The sequence below is a fragment of the Apium graveolens genome, chromosome 7 (assembly GCF_009905375.1).
Source record: "Apium graveolens cultivar Ventura chromosome 7, ASM990537v1, whole genome shotgun sequence".
Classification (NCBI taxonomy): Eukaryota; Viridiplantae; Streptophyta; class Magnoliopsida; order Apiales; family Apiaceae; genus Apium; species Apium graveolens.
The window spans coordinates 170,725,116-170,737,821 of record NC_133653.1 but is presented as its reverse complement, the minus strand read 5'-3'; the positions used below and the strand labels follow the sequence as shown (position 1 = coordinate 170,737,821).

Below are 12,706 nucleotides of genomic sequence, written 5' to 3'. Positions count from 1 at the left end.
TGCCTCTGTCACCCTTTACCTTCTTGCAGTCAGGAGATATGTGGCCTTTCTCACCACAGTTATAGCATTTAACATTGGTGTAATCTCCTCTGTCAGACTTTCCTCCTCTGCCTTCAGATCTTCTGAAATTCTTCTTATCAGAACTTATGCTTTTTCTGGAAAACTTCTTTCCCTTCCTGAACTTCCTGTATGCAATCTTGGTGATTCCTTTCACCATAAGAGCACACAGCTTCATCATCTCCTCATCAGCATCAGTCTCAGGCAAGCTTTCAGAATCTGAGTCATCATCACTCTCAGAACTTGATGACTCAGTATCAGACTTTATGAAAAGAGCTTTACCCTTGTCTTTCTTTGAGGAAGCTGCCTTGGGGAATTCTTCTTCAGCCTTAAGAGAAACTGTCCTTGACTTTCCTCCTTTCCTCTTGCTTCTTTGTTCCATCTTCAGCTCATGAGTCTTGAGCATTCCATAGATTTCGTCAAGCGTTGTTTCATCAAGATTGTAGTTATCTCTTATTGTCGCTGCCTTCAAATCCCAGCATTCAGGAAGAGCTAACAGGAACTTAAGGTTTGAATCTTCAAGATCATACTCTTTATCAACCAATGACAAATCATTCAAAAGTTTGACAAATCTATCATATAAATCATTCAATGACTCATTAGTCTTTGAGTCAAAGTGTTCATACTCTTGAGTGAGTATTGTCTTCCTGTTCTTCTTAATTGTGTCAGTTCCCTGACACCTTGTTTCCAGAGCATCCCATATCTCCTTAGCAGTCTTGCAGTTGATTACCCTGTTTGACATTACATTATCAATGGCACTATGTAGTAAGTGTCGTACCTTAGCATCCTTAGCAATTGATGTTATGTCCTCAGCAGTATAATCACTCTTCTCCTTTGGTACGGTCATTGCTGCTTCACCTGCAACTGCAACAGCGAGTTTGGTTGGTTTGTGAGGACCTTCCTTGATTCTATCCAGGTATTCTAGATCTGTTGCTTCCAGGAACATGGTCATCCTTACCTTCCATATGGTATATTCAGATGGTCTCAGTATGGGGACTCTGATGGTCTCATACCGACTCTGAATTTGTGTCTTTGGTGGTTCCTCAGTTGTGGTAGGCTTAGTTGGAGTTTCTGTGTCCGACATGATTGTGTTTGGATCTTTAACTGTATGTAAGTTAACAGATAGGCTCTGATACCAATTGTTAGGTCACACACACACTGTAGAGGGGGTGAATACAGTGTATAGTATACTCAAATCGAACTTTAAGAACTTAAGTAACAGAAAACAAACTTTATTGAAACAATAAACTCTGTTATAGTATGGAACTGTTACCTCTCAGTGATGAACAAATATCACGAGAGCTGCTAGGGTTACAATGAATAATCTTTTCTAATAATGATAACACTTATAGTGTAAACCCTATGTCTGTGTTTATATACTACACAGATACAAGATAATCGCTAATTGATATGGAATATAATTCTGCTTCCTAAAATATATCAATCAGATATCTTTTCTTCCAAGTATTCCATTCTTCACGGAATTCCTTCTTCATGCATATCTCTTCTTATGTTATCTCGATCTTCTTTCCTTTAATCAGCTACTGTCCTTATCTGATTGTCCTTCAGCACTTAAGTTCTGATATCTATCTTCTGATAATTATCTCCTGATAATATAAGTATTGATATCCTTAAGTCCTGACTTCCAGTATAAGTACTGATCAACAGTTAAGTACTGATTTATCCTGTTCATGTAAGATCTGAAAGCTAAACATAAAACATATTAGCCATGACATTATCAAATATATCTAACACCGTCGCTTTCTCCTTTTGCTTAGCTTCTTCATCACCAACTTCAGCTTCTCCTTCTTTTGCTTTTTCAGCATCAACAACTTTTCCAGACCTTAAGGTAATAGCCTTGACTTGCTCTTTAGCTTCCTTCCTGCCTGGCACTTCAGTATCACTGGGAAGTGTGCCAGGTTGACGATTGAGCACTGCATTGGCTATTTGTCCGATTTGATTTTCCAAGGTCTTGATAGAAACCTCCTGACTTTCGCACAACAGCTTAAGTTCCTCAAAATCAGCACTAGAGGGTGGAGCTGCACCTCCTTGTTGAGGATATGATTGCCTTTGAGCATAATACTGTGGTTGCTGGAATCCAGGTGGATTGAATTGTTTACTTACGCCTTGCTGATATGGTTGCTGAATAACATTCTGATTATTACTCTAGCTGAAATTTGGATGATTTCTGTTGTTAGGATGATAAGTAGCTGGCACAGGCTGCTGCTGTCGCTGATAATTGTTCACATACTGAACAGATTCATTAACAAGAGGACACTGATTCATAGCATGAGAACCTGCACAGAGCTCACAGACTATAGCTATCTGATTGACCCCTTAGGTGGCTAGAGAATCGACCTTCATAGACAGCGCTTGGAGCTGCGCTGCAATAGCTGTAGCTGCATTGACTTCCAGAATACCTGCTACCTTCCCAGGCATCATCCTTTGAGTTGGGTTTTGATGCTCATTTGCAGCCATAGTCTCAATAAGATTATAAGCCTCAATATAGCTTTTGGCCCACAAAGGGCCTCTAGCTGCTGCATCGAGCATGGGCCGAGATTGGGCCCCCAAACCATTATAGAAACCAGTGATCACCATCCAATCAGGAATTCCATGATGTGGACACTTTCTCAACATCTCCTTGTAGCGCTCTCAAGCTTCGCACATAGATTCTGTAGGTTGCTGCGCAAATTGAGTAAGAGTACTCCTCATAGCAGCAGTCTTCTCCATTGGATAAAACTTCACCAGAAACTTTTACGCAAGATCTTGCCAAGTAGTGATAGACCCAGCTGGTTCAGAATGTAACCAGTCCTTAGCTTTATCCTCAGAGAGAATGGGAAAAGCCTCAGCTTGATAGCCTCATCAGTCACACCATTATATTTGAAAGTACTGCAGATCTCGACAAAATTCTTTATGTGCATGTTGGGGTCTTCAATCGCAGCACCTCCGAAAGAAACAGAATTCTGCACCATCTGAATAGTGCCCGACTTGATTTCAAAGGTGTTAGCCTGAATGGCCGGATGAAGAATGTTGGACTGAATGTTATCAATTTTAGGCCGAGAAAAATCCATAAGAGCTGGATCTGCCGGAACAATACGATCAGCCATGATTAATGGTTCTTTCTGCTCACTTCCTGAATCCGAATCTTCAAAATATATCTTCTCCGGAATATCAAGAACTTCGTCTGTCTCCTCAGCCGTATCTAAAGTCCTCTTGCGAGTACGAGAACGAGTTTGCATAAACACTCGCTAAAGTACCTGAAACACAACCGGAAACAATAAGTAACACATCTTAATCACTGAGTCCTAATGACCAATGATGGTAAGTACATAAACTAAACAAATGCGCCGAGTCCCCGACAGCGGCGCCAAAAACTTGTTAGGGCAAAAAAATGCGCTAATAACACACACAAGTATACGCGTTCGCAAGTAATATAGAATACTTTCTAGTTTGTTCCCACAGAGACTCAAACTAATTATGTTCAAATAAACTCACTCACCAATGTATGATTACTTCTCAATGTTAAGACAATAACACTTAGATTTGATTAACTAATTATTAACTACAATTAACTACTAGAATTAAACATTTAATTAACAATATTAAAACACTCATGAGATCACAACTTCATTACTACTTCCTCCAATAGTTATTGTTATTACCCTTAGCATGCAACATCGATGATATTAATCGAATAACACGAAACTGATAAAAGCCAACTTTCATTGTACTAATACCATTCTACCAAACATCCACAATTAAGATAGAAGTTAAATAGGCATCAATTATGTTGAGTCCCTATATGTCTACAGAAATTGACAACATAACGATTTAAGCACAATTATTCCTTTTGATTACACAGGGCGAATAAAACGGTTAGAGTTACCCACTAATCATGCATACTCTTACATGAACCTATGCTAGCATGGCAAGTTCTAAATCTCAAGATCCACTGTCGCTTCACAAGAGATTAACACCCTATCTTATATGTTCGCGACGCACATAAGACAAATATGCACAACCAATACTAGATATCAAACAATCATCACACAATAAGGTATTAAACAACTATCTAAAGAATTCCATAGTAAATCCGTTACGACCCCATGATCATGATTAGCCCATGATAGCACTCATCGTCATCATGGGTTCATATGAAAACATGACAATAACACACGGGAATAATAACTAAAACTACTTATATTAAACCAGAGTATGTCACAAGAGTAAATAGGTTCATAGTAAAGAAAACTAGCATCCAACGTTACAACAAAATAAAGAATCACAAGAAAATATGCTTCCTCTTCATTGCGGTGTGCTAAAATGGTCTTCTTCCTTATCTACTCGCTCTTCGATTAATACTATGATCCAACCTTTGTTAAACGTCTCTGAAATCTACTTATATAGGAATCCCATAAAGCCCATCTAACTCAGAAGTTGGAAGTCAAACAGAAATAGGAGTTTAAATATTAATTCTGAAAATCTGACCCTGCGCGGCCGCTCAGCATTCCTGAGCGAGCGCTCAGCTTCCCAGTAAGGGGCGCTCAGCCCCTTACTGGACACTGATCTATTTTTCTCCCGTTTTTTGCTGCAATCTGCTCCTATCTTCCCACTTGCAATGCTAAACACATGCCAAGGCTTATTATTGATGAAATCTCTTCCGAAATGTAATTAATACCCTGAAATGCACAAACACTAGAAAAATGCATCAAATACACAAAATACTTGATTTCAAGACACCAATTCAAGCTATTATAAGACGTTCTAAGTCGTATAAAATGCCACTTATCAATTAGATAAGCATATTCTAGGAGTTTAAGCTACCAATTCTTCATGAATCTCTTCCAATAAATCAAGGAAGAAGATGATGAATAGTGTTTTCAAGTTACTAACTTTGTTTTCTTTGTTTTTCCTTTAAGGTCCAAGCATTCTGAAGCTATCTCAAGGCTTCTTAAGGCTTCCTAGCTACTCTAATCACTCCAAGGAAGGTATAACACCTACACACCCTAGCTTTACTTTTGCGTATTAGGAATGGTTTTGATTGTTATAGTAAATGAGAAGCATGATGCTTGTGTGTTTAAAGTTTGGGTTGGATTTGTAGTGATTTGGATGATGAAACCTTGTTTATAGTTAATTAAACTTAGTATAGTGAGTAGTTCATGTTTGTGGATGATTGAATTGGAAAATCTTGAGGTTTGGGAGTGATATAGTAAGGTTTGAATGAGGGTTAGTTGTATTGTTGGTTGTGAGTTGAATTATGGTTGTTTGGAGTGGTTTAAAACTTGGTAATCGTGTAAACATAGCCGTCGTAATGTCCATTTTCATACAACTTCTTTTTCTTAGTGTTCGAGACAGAGAGATAACTGTTGAATCTGTCACTTTCCATGTTTAGCTAGATTGTGTCGTAAACTTCATTTTGATATGTGATTCTCTTGAATCCGATGTACGGTTTAGGAGAAACGACCGTTGTAAGTAACAATATTTCGCGAACGTCCCTTGACCCCTCGCCTTACTTTTAAACCGTGGTTAAGGTCCTTAAATGACCATTTGGAGTAAGAAACAATTATTTAAGGTTAATAGGTCAGTTGGTAGAGTATTCGCGAAAGAGTTGCCTTAAAATTCGTAACAGTTAATTTATTAAAAATGGCGGAGCCGAGGGTTCTCGAGCGACTTATGTGAATCATTAAACGCAAAAGCGAATGTTAGGGTCTAATTGGTTAAAGACTAGTTTCTTAAGCGATCGTGGTTTAATTCCAACTTATATGTTGTTTATAGGTTACCAGACTCGCCCCAGGCCTTTTACCACCCCAGTCGCTCAGGCAAGTTTTCTACTCGTTATACTGTTATTATGATGTAAATATACAGATGCATTATCTTGAGATAAGTGCATGACTGTTATTAGAAAATCTTGTGATATATTGGAGCATGTTGATATGGTATGTATATGCATGTTGTGAAATCTTGATATTCTATTATCAATTTAAATGCTTATAAACTGCATAATACCTATGTTAGAGATAAGCAGTAGTTGCGTATACCCTTAGTATAGGGGACCCAAAGGTAAACATTTTTCTGAAACGGCAGTCGATGTTCCCGAGTATAATATATGTATATATATATAGTTTTCTATAACTATTAATCGAATAAGGTATATTCGATGATTTTGAATGTTAGGTAACACACACACTGTAGAGGGGGGGGGGTGAATACAGTGTATAACACAATCAAATCGAACTCTAATAACTCAAGTAACAGAAAACATACTTTATTCAAAACAATAAACTCTGTTACAGTATGGAACTGTCATCTCTCAGTGATGAACAAATATCACGAGAGCTGCTAGGGTTATAATGAATAATCTTCTCGATAATGATAAAACTTATATTGTAAACCCTATGTCTGTGTTTGTATACTACACAGTTACAAGATAATCACTAATTGATATGGAATATAATTCTACTTCCTAAAATATATCAATCAAATATCTTTTCTTCCAAGTATTCCATTCTTCACGGAATTCCTTCTTCATGCATATCTCTTCTTACGTTTGTCTAGATCTTCTCTTCCTGTAAATCAGCTGCCTTCCTTATCTGAATATTTCCTTTAAGTCCTGATATTATCTTCTGATAAATATCTCCTGAACCTTAAGTACTGATGACTTAAGTTATGACTTCAGTATAAGTGCTGATTTCAGTTAAGTACTGATTTGTCCTGTTTAAATAAGATCTGAAAAACTAAACATAAATCATATTAGACATGACATTATCAAATATATCTAACAATCTCCCCCAACTTGTAAATTAGCATAATATACAAGTTGAACAGATATTTGATGATGTCAAAAACATTATGTACAAATGCATGAGAATTTGACTAGATAACTACAACTTACAGTCCTTAAAGCTTTACCAATTTTAACTTCTGATAACAACTTCAGTCTGTATACATATCAGAATTTGAGCAGTTGTAGATCTTTACTTGGCTTCACTTTCTGATCTCTCTGATGTCAGGAGTTGTTCTGAGATAATTCTTGAACAAACATCTCTCAGCATATCTGAGTTCATCAATCATCCTCCTTTTAGCATCTTTAAGTTTTGCAGAATCTTCACCAGTTTGAAAGATTGCAACCCTGAGATCATTAATTTTAGCTTTCCTTATGTCCTGATCCAGTCTGATCAAATATGCCTTGTCAGACTCAAGATTGAATTCCACATCCTTGTAACCCAGAACGGTAGTTATAATCTTAGCAGAGTTAGGCTTCATCTCAACAATATCACCCTTGTGATCTCTGTACTTTGGAAGATAAATGTTGTCAGACTTAACAGAATAACGCCTTTTCTGTTTTTAAATTTGACTCTTCAAAATAATACATGTTCCAATTCTTCAAAATACTTCAGTGGAATGGCATTTTCCCTTATATGATAAACCTTACCATCTTTCATGAAGTACAACAAGATGTGTTCTCTTAAGTAGGTATGGTAAACCATCTGTACAGATTCTAGTTGATTCAATCTTTCAGGAGTTGCTCCAATACCTGGTTCACTTAAGGAAGTTGGATCATTGGTTGTGTTCTGTATTCTTCTTTCATCAGCACTACCCAATCCAGATTTATCTCTTGCTTCCTTTCCAGTAATCACTCTTGCTTCAAAACCACTTGCATCAGTCTTTAAAGGTTGAGTCTGTTTGGCTTTGGTGAATCCCGGTAGGAGTATCTTTGAAGGTTTAACATGAGCAATGAAAATTCTTTTCACAGCTGTTAAGTGAGGTTCTCTTGGATCTGCTTGAAATCTTGCACAAAGACATGTAGCATACATGATATCAGGTCTACTAGCAGTTAGATAGAGTAGAGAGCCAATCATACCTCTATAATCAGTAATATCTACTAATTTACCAGTATCCTTATCCAGTTTTGTTGCAGTGGCCATGAGAGTGGATGTACTTGAACAATCTTGTATTCCAAATTTCTTCAACAAATTTCTGGTGTACTTGGTTTGACAAATAAAAGTGCCTTCTTCATTCTGCTTGACTTGAAGGCCCAGAAAATATCTAAGTTCCCCCATCATACTCATTTGATATCTTGACTGCATCAGTTTGGCAAACTTCTTGCAAAGTCAGTCATTTGTAGAACCAAAGATGATATCATCAACATATATCTGAACCAGAAGTAAGTCATTTCCATGGTTGAGGTAGAACAGTGTTTTGTCTATAGTTCCTCTGTTAAATCCACTTTCCAGAAGAAACTGAGCTAATGTCTCATACCATGCTCTTGGAGCTTGCTTAAGGCCATAAAGTGCTTTATCAAGCCTGTAGACATGATTAGGATATTTGGGATCTACAAAGCCTAGAGGTTGTTCAACATATACTTCCTCCTCCAATTCTCCATTGACAAAAGCACTTTTCACATCCATTTGAAAGACAGTAAACTTTTTGTGAGCAACATAAGCCAAAAATATCCTTATGGCTTCCAATCTAGCAACTGGTGCAAATGTTTCATCATAATCAATTCCCTCCTGTTGAGAATATCCTTTTGCAACCAACCTTGCCTTATTCCTTGTAATTATGCCATCACTATCAGTTTTGTTTCTGAATACCCACTTTGTACCAACAACAGATCTGTTCTTTGGTCTTGGCACTAGGGTCCAGACTTTGTTTCTTTCAAATTCATTTAACTCTTCCTGCATTTCTTGCACCCAATCAGCATCTTGAAGAGCTTCTTCCACTTTCTTTGGTTCAGTCTGAGAAAGTAAAGAATTATAGAGACATTCACATGAAGTAGTTGTTCTAGTTCTGACACCTACATAAGGATTTCTAGTTATTAAGTCAGGTGTATGTGATTTAGTCCACTTCCTTACAGATGGAAGGTTTTCTCTAGAACTGGATGCTCCCCTATGATCCATGCTATCTTCATCAACATTTTCTGATGCTCCCCCTGAAACTATGCTCTCTGAGTTGGATTCTTCAGAATTTAAGTTTTCAGAATTATCAGAACTTGGCTTATCAGAACTTGACGAAACAGAACTTGAAGAGCCAAATGTATGTTCTGATGCTTCTTGAGATGTGGTTGTATCTTGAGTATGCTCCCCCTACATAGGTGCATCTTCCTTTGGCGTAGTCACCACAATTTCAATAACATCAGAGTTTAATCCATCAGAGTTTGCAGTATCAGGATTTAGACTGTTAGGATTTTCAGTATCAGAATTTATGTCTTCATTTTCAAATCTCAGCTGATCATGATCATTGAAATCTTCAAGTCCAGTAATCTTCTTATCATCAAAAGAGATATTAATAGATTCCATGACCACTCTTGTTCTCAAGTTATAGACTCTGAAGGCTTTTATGGAAAGTGGATATCCAACAAAGATTCCTTCATCAGCTTTTAGATCAAATTTGGATAGCTGTTCAGGGTGTGTCTTAAGAACAAAACATTTGCATCCAAATACATGAAAATACTTCAGATTTGGCTTCTTTTTCTTCACCATCTCATATGGTGTCTTTCCTTGCTTGTTAATGAGTGTTGCATTCTGAGTAAAACAAGCAGTCTGCACAGCTTCAGCCCAGAAATAGGTTGGAAGCTTTGCTTCATCAAGCATTGTACGTGCAACTTCAATGAGAGTTCTATTCTTTCTTTCAACAACTCCATTTTGCTGTGGAGTTCCAGGAGCATAAAATTCCTGCTTGATTCCATGGTCTTTGCAGAACTCTTCCATTATCAAATTCTTGAACTCAGTACCATTATCACTTCTTATTATCTTCACAGGATCTTTGACCAATTTATCCAGTTGCCTGACATGATCAATCAAGATAGATGCAGTTTCACTTTTTGTGTGCAAGAAATACACCCATGTGTATCTGGTGAACTCATCCACTATGACCATAGCATATTTCTTCTTTGCAATAGACATGACATTTATTGGACCAAATAGATCAACTTGTAGTAGGTGATAAGGCTCAAGAATTGATGATTCAGTCTTGCTCTTGAATGAGGATTTCCTTTGTTTAGCCTTCTGACAAGAATCACAAAGGCCATCAGGAGCAAATACTGACTTTGGTAGTCCTCTCACAAGATCTTTCTTGACTAATTCATTTATATTGTTGAAATTTAAATGAGAGAGTTTCTTGTGCCAATTCCAGCTTTCTTCAATTGATGCTCTACTTATCAGACAGATTGCAGAACCATCAATACTTGTTGAAAGCTTGGCTTCATAATGTTACCACGCCTGTATCCTTTGAGAACAACTTTGCCTGTAGATTTACTTACAACTTCACAGTGTTCTTCAAAGAAATCCACATGATAACCTCTGTCACAGATTTGACTAACACTCAACAGATTGTGTTTAAGTCCTGAGACTAGAGCTACTTCTTTAATGATGACATTCCCAAGATTGATATTGCCATATCCCAATGTTTTTCCAATATTTCCATCTCCATAAGAAACACTTGGGCCAACCTTCTCCACAAAGTCTGATAGCAGGGCTTTATTTCCAGTCATATTTCCTGAACATCCACTGTCCAGAACTAGGATGTTTTTCCTGTTGCCCTGCAATCACAAAGACCACTAATGATTAGTTTTAAGGACCCAGGCTTGCTTGGATCCTTTGTCCTTATTAAGTTTGTTAACATTTACAGCGGATTTAGCATCAGAGTTTATGTTAACATTTTTCTTATCAGAATTTACACTATCAGACTTTGAATCAGAACTTATACTAGAAGGAACAATAGTAACTTTCTTTAAAGAAGGCTTTATTTGATAATAATCATAGTATAAACTATGATACTCCTTACAAGTATAAATGGAATGCCATAAACTACCACAATGAAAACAAGGATTTTGTGGCTTATATCTAATAGACTGACTCTTAACTCCTGAATTTAAAGGTAAGGAGTTTATGTTCTTATTCTTCCTGCAAAAAAAGCCAGATGGTTAGAACTTCCACAGTTATGACACATTTTTCTAGGAGCATCAGGAACAGGCTTATAATCATTGTTTTTATTCACACCTTCCTTTCCATTCCTATTTTTCCTAGGTGATTTTACCTTGTTTGCATTCTTAACATCTTTCAGCTTATGCTTAAGCTGCTTCTTTGTCATTAAGCCTACGTTTACTTTAGTTGTCTTTTCTGATTTCTCAGTATCGGACTTTACAGCTACAAACTTAACAGGTTTTAACTTTGGCTTTTATTTAACAACTATAGGCTTAATATCTACAGTTCCTTTATCATTCTTATCCTCTCCATAACCTAAGCCCTCTTTCCAGTTTTCACTACTTAACAAATTCTGAGTTGTTCTGCCAGAGTTAGTCCAAGTCCTGATAATCTCTCTTTCCTTGTCTAACTCAGCTTTTAGAGATTCATTCATTTTAAGTAATTCATCCCTAATATAGAAAGCATCATCTCTATCTTTCCGAGTTTGATGGAACATGACTAACTCTTTTTCTAAATAATCATTCCTCTTTTTGCAAGCAAGATTTTCAGAAGTTAATCTTTCACATGTTAAAGTTTGATCTCTATAGCTAATGAACATGGTTTTAAGATATCTTCTCAACTCATTAATATCATCAATATGAAAGGCATAAGTAGTTTGAGGTACCTTTAACTCAGCAGCTTCAGAACTGCTTTCAGCACTTGTCATATCAGTATTTGCCATCAAGGCATAATTCTCCTCACTTTCAGAATCTGAGGTGTCTGTCCAGCTTTTGTTCTTTGTGACAAGAGCCTTGCCTTTGTCACTCTTCACTTTCTTGTAATCAGGAGATATGTGGCCTTTCTCACCACAGTTGTAGCATTTGACATTTGTATAATCTCCTCTGTCAGACTTTCCTCATTTGCCCTCAAATTTTCTGAAATTCTTCTTATTTGCACCTTTCCTGGAAAACTTCTTTCCCTTCCTGAACTTCCTGTATGCAATCTTTGTGATTCCTTTCACCATAAGGGCACACAGCTTCATCATCTCTTCATCAGCATCCGTCTCAGGCAAGCTTTCAGATTCTGAGTCATCATCACTATCAGAACTTGATGACTCAGTATCAGACTTTGTGAAGAGAGCTTTATCCTTGCCTTTTCCTTGAGGTAGCTGCCTTGGGGGATTCTTCTTCAGCCTTAAGAGCAACTATCCTTGACTTTCCTTCTTTCCTCTTGCTTCTTTGTTCCATCTCAAGTTCATGAGTCTTGAGCATCCCATAAATTTCATCAAGAGTCGTTTCATCAAGATTATAGTTGTCTCTTATTATTGTTGCCTTCAAATCCCAGCTTTCAGGAAGAGCCAACAGGAATTTAAGGTTTGAATCTTCAAGATCATACTCCTTATCAACCAGTGACAAATCATTCAAGAGTTTGACAAATCTATCATATAAATCAGTCAATGACTCATTAGCCTTTGAGTCAAAGTGTTCATACTCTTGAGTGAGTATTGTCTTCCTGTTCTTCTTAATTGTATTAGTTCCCTGACATCTTGTTTCCAAGGCATCCCATATCTCCTTTGCAGTCTTGTAGTTTATTACCCTGTTTGACATTACATTATCAATGGCACTATGCAGTAAGTGTCGTACCTTAGCATCCTTAGCAATTGATGCGATATCTTCAGCAGTGTAGCACTCTTCTCCTTTGGTACTGACTTTGCTGCTTCACCTGCAACTGCAACAGCGAGCTTGGTT

The 12,706-nt window shown here is 37.2% G+C and overlaps 1 non-coding gene across 1 annotated transcript; it reads left to right on the top strand.

The window, feature by feature from the left end:
• The first annotated feature begins 2,665 nt into the window (after positions 1–2,665).
• LOC141675705 (small nucleolar RNA R71) lies at positions 2,666–2,772 on the top strand. The gene has a single exon (XR_012556345.1). It is a non-coding gene; the product is annotated as a small nucleolar RNA R71 (small nucleolar RNA).
• Positions 2,773–12,706: the final 9,934 nt, after the last annotated feature.